The sequence below is a fragment of the Panulirus ornatus genome, chromosome 55, assembly GCF_036320965.1.
Source record: "Panulirus ornatus isolate Po-2019 chromosome 55, ASM3632096v1, whole genome shotgun sequence".
Lineage (NCBI taxonomy): Eukaryota > Metazoa > Arthropoda > Malacostraca > Decapoda > Palinuridae > Panulirus > Panulirus ornatus.
This window is the reverse complement of record NC_092278.1, coordinates 5,242,874-5,252,097: the sequence shown is the minus strand read 5'-3', so window position 1 is coordinate 5,252,097 and position 9,224 is coordinate 5,242,874.

Genomic DNA, 9,224 nt, shown 5'->3' with positions numbered 1-9,224 from the left:
CCTTTGCATTCAAATCACCGATCACTATAACCCGGTCTCGTGCATCAAAACCACTAACACACTCATTCAGCTGCTCCCAAAACACTCACCTCTCTTGATCTTTCTTCTCATGCCCAGGTGCATAAGCACCAATAATCACCCACCTCTCTCCATCAACTTTCAGTTTTACCCATATTAATCGAGAATTTACTTTCTTACACTCTATCACATACTCCCACAACTCCTGTTTCAGGAGTATTGCTACTCCTTCGCTTGCTCTTGTCCTCTCACTAACCCCTGACTTTACTCCCCAGACATTCCCAAACCACTCTTCCCCTTTACCCTTGAGCTTCGTTTCAATCAGAGCCAAAACATCCAGGTTCCTTTCCTCAAACATACTACCTATCTCTCCTTTTTTCACATCTTGGTTACATCCACACACATTTAGGCACCCCACTCTGAGCCTTCGAGGAGGATGAGCACTCCCCGCGTGACTCCTTCTTCTGTTTCCCATTTTTAGAAAGTTAATACAAGGAGGGGAGGATTTCTGGCCCCCCGCTCCCGTCCCCTCTAGTCGCTTTCTACGACACGCGAGGAATACGTGGGAAGTATTCTTTCACCCCTATCCCCAGGGATAATATACATATATATATATATATATACACACACACACACACATACACATACACACGCACATATACACACACACACACATACATATATATACATATGAAAAATGTACGAAACAATTTAGAAAACTGAAACTTCTAGCTTGAAATGAATGAAAAAAATGAATGTCACATAATGGTTCAACCTCTGGCTATGGAAAAAAGGAAATGTATAATTTATTTACACAAACGTCAATATCAGTTCTCATCAGTTAAACCCCTGTATCAATAGGCTTCAATGTCTAAGCTACATTTTTCTCCAATTTCACTATTTTCCTTCACATTTTCAATTGTGTCTGAAGGTTCTACTTCAAGAGTGAGTGTTTTTTCCAGTAAGGGTCTTCACATCTTGGTTACATCCACACACATTTAGGCACCCCACTCTGAGCCTTCGAGGAGGATGCTTTACTTGTGGTGCTGACTTCCCGTTGCAGGAATTTGGAGTCAGTCCTCGGCTGTCACCTGGCGGCTCCTGGTTTTCAGCTGAGACGTATGGTGGCAGGTGTGAGACGTGCTGACCTGGATAATTGATGTCGTTCTGGACGACCCTTGCAGCCTGGGGTCGGGTGGTGGTCGACCCCTGGAGTCGTCGTGGCTCTCCCTCGTCAGCACGACCTGTCGTTGACCTGTGCCTGGCCTCAGACCTCACCAACAGTATGGCCACCGTCTCGCCAACAATCCCCACCACCACCATCACCACCACTCGCCCCAGCACGCTTTCCATCACGAGGGTGTGTTGACCAGCTGGTGTGGGGGCTGGAGCATGAACCTAGACATCCACAGCGATAGAGAGGCCCCTCAGGCGTCTGTTACACTCTCTCCTCAGGTATGAACATCATTTGAAGACCGTTTTAATTTTCCCAGTTTTAAATCTATTTGATAAGTTTCCCGGCTCGAGAAATATCCAGGAAATATGTAGTCATCTACATGCCGAGGTCACCTTTGGCAAGCAATAACACCTCGTCTGATCTTCAGTCACACTGCTGGTGGTTGTAAGCCATTTAACCTCCTCTTCACAATGTCTTACGTGTTGGAAGCTGCCTGGCAATGGTTCTGGAGCAGCAGTACCCTAACCAGACTGGCGGTGGTGGATTTCCAGGTGCATATATATATATATATATATATATATATATATATATATATATATATATATATATATATATATATATATATATATATATATATATATATATATATATATATATATTCATACTATTCACCATTTCCCGCATTTGCGAGGTAGCGTTAAGAACAGAGGACTGGGCCTTAGAGGGAAAATCCTCACCTGGCCCCCTTCTCTGTTCCTTCTTTTGGAAAATTAAGAAAAAACGAGAGGGGAGGATTTCCAGCCACCCGCTCCCTCCCCTTCTAGTCGCCTTCTACGACACGCAGGGAATACGTGGGAAGTATTCTTTCTCCCCTATCCCCAGGGATAGGGAATATATATATATATATATATATATATATATATATATATATATATATATATATATATATATATATATATATATATATATATATACATATATATATATATATATATATATATAGATATATATATATGTATATATATATATATATATATATATATATATATATATATATATATATATATATATATATATATATATATATATATATATATACATATATATATATATATATATATATATATATATATATATATATATACATATATATATATATATATATATATATATATATATATATATATATATATGTATATATATATATATATATATATATATATATATATATATATATATATATATATATATATATATATATATATATATTATATATATATATATATATATATGATAGAAATGTAACCAAAATAAGGAGATGGACAAAATGACAGTATGTTCATAATGACAATAATTCCACCATGAAAATATATTCTCCATGACACTATAGGTACACTGACAGTAAAGCTATCTTCACAAAAGAGTAGAATTAAAATACAGCAAACTACAATATTGCCACCATGACAATACAGCAATCTTGACAATAATATCACGATATAACTCAATCACCAGGACAATAGAGTCACCTTGACAGGAATCTTACAATGACTTTATAAATATCATGAAAATATAGCCGCCATGTCAAGATATTTGCTATGACAATTTAGCCATTATGAAAATACAGTCACGACGACAATCTATTCACTATGAAAATGAAGCTACTATGATCATATGACTGATATGACAATATAATCAAAGCAAAAATATAGAAACATTCAACTTATATTCACAATGGCAATATAACCACCTGACAATATAGATACTGTTAATAGTCGTTTTCGGATCGTAGCAAAAATATAGACTCCAGGACTATATAGTCTCTGTGAAAAAACAGTGACTCAGACAGGATTTATCGTCATGATATGGTCATAACATTATAGCTGTCATGGGATTGTAGTCAACCTGACAAAATTATAACAATGAAATAAAGCGACATTACAATATAGTTACCATAATCATACACCAACCATGATTATATAATCAGGAGGCTGGTATAAACAAGATAATAGTATAAAAACCATGACAATTTAAGTGACATGATGAAATGATATCCATTCACTTACACTTGCAATACCACATAAGTTTTCATGAAAATATTATCATGATCAAATAATCACAACAGTATTGTCACTAATTACAAAATATATCCCGAAAGACAAAATTAACCATAACAATATAGCCATCAAATGATATAGCGACCAAGATAATGTAGCCAGGACGGCATTATATTGAGAGTAAGAATACAACCACCATGCCAATGTAGCTACCATGAAAATATAGTAACCTTGACTATGTAGCTACCATGATAGAATATACAATTGAAAAATATCCACAACAAGAGTTTAGCTGCTAAAACACTATATCGCCATGCCAATATCGCCAAAGTGTTATTATTGCCATTATGATAATATAACGCCAGAAAAGAAATATATATACCCACTACTCAACAATATAGCTATTCTGACAAGATTACCAACATGAAAAGACAGTCATGTCCTTGTTATTTAACAAAAATGACAAATAGACATCATGGCGATATAGTGATTTAACAATACAGCCACTATGGTAATATAGTTACCATAACAATATGATCTTAACGAAAATGTAGCCAACATGCCTATATAGTCACGTTGATAATACAACCACCGTGACAATACAGATAACATGACAGTACCGTCTCTGAGACAATATTACCATCAATTTGACAAATTATATGACAATATAGATATCATGGCAACATAGTCACCATGTAAATATACTCAGAAATGCAATGTAATCGCCTTGATAAAATTATCCTACCAAGAAAACATAGCCACCTACCATTTAGGTTTCCATTGCAATGTAGAAACAGTAATAAAAGATTTACCATGACAGTACCGAAACCATAACAGTATAGCATATCATGGCAATGTAGTCAGCTGATAATTCAATCAAAATGACAATTTCTCTTCTATAATGGTATATCCTAAAGGGTAATATGAATAACATTAAAAAAGCTTCTACGAAAATACAGTCATTATGACATTATAAAAATCATGATAAAAAAGTCACCATGACAATATAGTTATCTTGGCAATATAGCCACTGTGACATTATAGTCATAATGATAATATAGTCGCTATGACAATATTGTCACAATAAAAATATAATTATCATGATAATATTTCGCTTATGACAAAGTATGCAAGAGTTAAATAATGACAATATATCACCTATAAAAAGATCACCTTACCAATATAGCTAAGGTGATGATATATACATTATAGCAATGTAACTAAAATGAAAAGATAGCCAAAATGACGGTATGGTCATAATGACAATACTGCCACTATGAAAATATGTTCCCCATGACACTATAGCTACACTGACAACAAAGCAATATTCACAAAAGAGCAACATTGAAAATACAGCAAACGAGAATATAGCCACCATCATACTTCAGCCACAATGATAATAATATCACGATACAAATCATCACCATGTCATTAGTCAACTTGATAATAAACTTACCATGACTCTGTAAATATCATGAAAAGATAGCCTCCATGTCAACATGTCTACCATGATAATCTGGCCATTAGGGTAATATAGTCATGACGGCAATTTATTCACTATAACAATGTAGATACAGTGATCATATAACTGATTTGAAAATAGAGTCAAAGAAGTAAAAAAGAAATATACAAATCATATTCACTATGGCAGTATAATTACATGACAATATAGATACTGTGACAAATAGTCGCTTTTGAATCATAGCAAGCACATAGCCGGCAGGACAATATAGTGTCTATGACAAAATAGCGACCAAGACAGTTTGTATCATTTTAATATAGACACCTTGACAGTATAGACCATAAAAAAATGTAACAATCATGAAACTGTACCTGCCAAAACATTATAGATGTCATGAAATTTTATTCAACATGAAAAAATTATCATAATGAAATATCATTTGCATTACAATATAGTTACCATAATCATAGACCAATCGTGATCATATAATCAGTAGGTTGACATAAACAATATTACAGTATAAAAACCATGACAGTATAACTGACATGATGATATGATATCCATACACTTACACTTACAATACCAAAGAAGCCGCCATGAATATATTGTTATCATGATCATATAATCACAACAATATTGTAGGTAGTGACAAATATATCCCCAACGACAAAATTAATCATACCAATATAGCCATCAACTTGTTATAGCGACCAAGATAATGTAGCGAGCATTGTATTGAGAGTTACAATACAGCCACCGTGCCAATGTCGTCACCATGACAATATAGCTACCATGAAAATATAGTAACGTCGATAATGTAGCTGCCATGGCAAAATATTCAAGACAGAAAATACCCAAAAGATAGCCACAACAAGAGTTTAGCTGCTAAGACGATATATCACCATGCCAATATCTCTAAAATGTTAGTATATCCATCATGGCAATATATCAACAGAAAAAATACTCATCACAACGATATAGCTAACTTGACAGGATACTACGCTGACATTATAGGTAACATTATAAGACAGCCACCTCCTTGAAATATAAAAAAAAAAAAAAATGAGAAATAGCCATCATGGCAATACGGTAACTAAACAATATAGCCATCATGGCAATATGGTAACCAAACAATATAGCCATCATGGCAATATGATTACCATAGCAATGTATTCTTAATGGCAATATAGTCACCATGTCCTTATAGTCACGATGACAATACAACTACCATGACAATACAGAAAACATCAAATTGCAGTCTCTAAGACAATATTGCCACTAATTCAACAAATTAAATGGCAATATAGATATTATGGCAACAGAATCACGATGACAATATACTCAGAAATGTTTTATAATAGTCATAATAAGATGATCCTACTATGAAAATATAGTCACCCTGCCACTATGGCTTCCATTACAATATAGCCACAATAACAAAACATTCACCACGACAGTACTGAAACCATAACAATATAGCATATCATGACAATGTAGTCACTTGATCATTTAATGAAAAAGAGAAATTTCGCTTCTATTATGGTATAACCTCAGGGACAAAATTTTATACACCCTTAAAAAGCTGCCATGAAAATACAGTCACTATGACATAAATATCATGATAAAATAGTGACCATGGCAATATAGCCACTCTGATATTACAGTCATTATGACAATATAGTCGCTATTAAATTAATGTCACCTTAATAATAAAGTTATCAAATGATATAACGCTTGTGACAAAATATGCATGATCCGAAAATGACAGTATATCACCTATAAAAAAGATCACCTTGCCACTATAGTCAAGGTGACGATATATACATCATTGCAACGTAAATAAAAAGAGATGATAACCAGAACGATGGTATGTTCATAATGACAATACTGCAACTATGAAAATATGTTCCCCACGATTCTCCAGCTTCACTGACAATAAAGCAATCTTCACAAAAAGAGTACTATTGAAAAAAATAGCAAACGACTATACAGCCATCAAGACAGTACAGCCACCATGACAATAATCTCTCGATATAAATCAGTCGACAGGACATTAGCGTCACCTTGATAATGAATATACAATGAGTACATGAACATCATGAAAATATAGCGTTCATATAAATATATTTGTCGTGAAAATATAGCCTCCATATGAATATCTTTAAAGTGACAGTTTCGCCATTCTGAAAATATAATCAAGACGCTAATATATTCACCTTAACAATAAAGCCACCATGATCACATAAATGATATGACAATATAGTCAACGCAAAAATGAACTCATTTATAAATGATATCCACTCTGAGAATACAGCCTCATGAAAATATAGACACTGTAACAAAATAGTCATTTTTGGATCATAGCAAACATATAGCGTCCAAGAGAGTATGGTCTCCATGACAAAATAGCGAAGAAGACAGGATTTATCATCACAATACAGTCACCTTGACAGTATAGGCAATAAAACAGTCGAACAACCAAGAAATGTACCTAACATAACAATATAGCTTACATAAAAATATAGTTACTATGACAAATTCATTACAATGAAATACAAACGATATCACATTATGGTTTCGATAATCCTACACCAATCATGATCATATAAGATAAAACCTTCAAAACAAAACAAGGGTGGCGACAACGTAGGGAGGAATAGTTACAACCCAGCTCTGAAAGACGACAGCAACTCCGTACACGTCGGCAGCTGGTGCGCGACTGTCATCAGGTAACTACATTGTCATCATATGCTATATTGTCATGGTTTCAGTACTGTCGTAGTGAATGTATTATTATGTTAGCTATATTGCAGTGGCAGGGTGGCTAAATTTTCATGGTAGGATAATTTTGTTATCGCGGTTATATTGTATTTGTGATAAAACTGTCATGGTGGCTGTGTTCCAGTAATATCTATATTATAATTTAATTTGTTGAAGCGATTGCAATATTGTCGTAGAGACTCTAATGTCATGTTGCCTGTATTGTCATGATAGTTGCATGTCATCTTGACTATATATTCATGTTGGTTATATTCCAGTTATGATTACATGGTTATGGTAAATATATTGCAATGGTGACTATATTGATAGGTAACTACATTGCCATGATAGCTATTTTTCATTTTTGTTATACTGTAAGGAGGCGACTATCTTTTCATATTGAATATATTATCAGGGTAGCTATACTGTTAAGTTAGCTATATCATTGTGGTGCTTATTTTCTTTTTCTGGTGGTATATTGCCATGATGCCTAGACTAACATTTTGGCGATATTGGCATGGTCATATAGTGTCTAAGCAAATAAACTGTTATTGTGGATATGTTCCATGGGATTTTATGATCATAGTAGCTACATTGTCAATGTTACCATATTTTCATGGTAGCTCCATTCTCATGGTGACGATATTGTCATAGTGGCTGTATTGTTATTTTCAATATAATGCCATCCTAACTACATTATCTTGGTGGCTATATTTACTTGCTGGCTATATTGCTATGGTTAATTTTGTCGTTGGGGATATATTTTTGCCATTAACTACAATTTTGTTTTAATCATATGATCATGATAACAATATTTTCATGGCGGCTTATTTGGTAATGTGAGTGCAAGTGTATGAATATCATATTTTCATGTCACTATATTGTAATGGTTTTTATAATGTGATGGTGTTTATGTCAGCCTCCTGATGATATTATCATTATTGATATATGATTATGGTAACTAAATTGTAGTGGCGATTATTTTTCATTGTGAAAATTTTGTCATGTTGCCTGCATTTTCATGGTAGCTATATTGTTATGGGAGGTACATTTTCATTGTTGTTTAATTGTTTTATCGACTATACTGTCAAGGTGACTATATCTTAATTAAAGACCTTGTCTTGGTCGCTATTTTGTCATGGACACTATATTGCCCTGGAGCCTATATGTTTCCTATGATCCGGAAGAGACTATTTTGTCACAACATCAATATTGTCAGGTGCTTATATTGCCATAATAAATATGATTTGAAGGCTTCCTTATTGTTGTGTTGACTGTATTGTCATATCACTTATATGATCATGGCTATATTGTTATAGTGAATATATTGCCGTCTTGACTATATTATCATATTGGCTAAATTGTCATGGTAAGTATGTTGACATGGAAGCCTTATTTTCATGATGTTTATAAAGTCAGTGAATTATATCGTGATATTATTGTCATAGTGGCTGTACTTTCATGGTGGCTATATAGTCGTCTGCTGTATTTTCACTGTTACTCTTTTGTAAAGATTGCTTTATTTTCATTGCAGCTATAGTGTCATGGGGGATATATTTTCACAGCAGCAGTATTGTCATTATGAACATACCGTCATTTTGGCTATCTACTCATTTTGTTTATATTGCGAAGATTTACATATCGTCACCTTGGCTATATTGTCAAGGTGATCTCGTTTATAGTTGATATATTGTAATTTTTTTTAGTCATGTATATTTTTTCATAAGCGATACATTATCGTGATAACTTTACT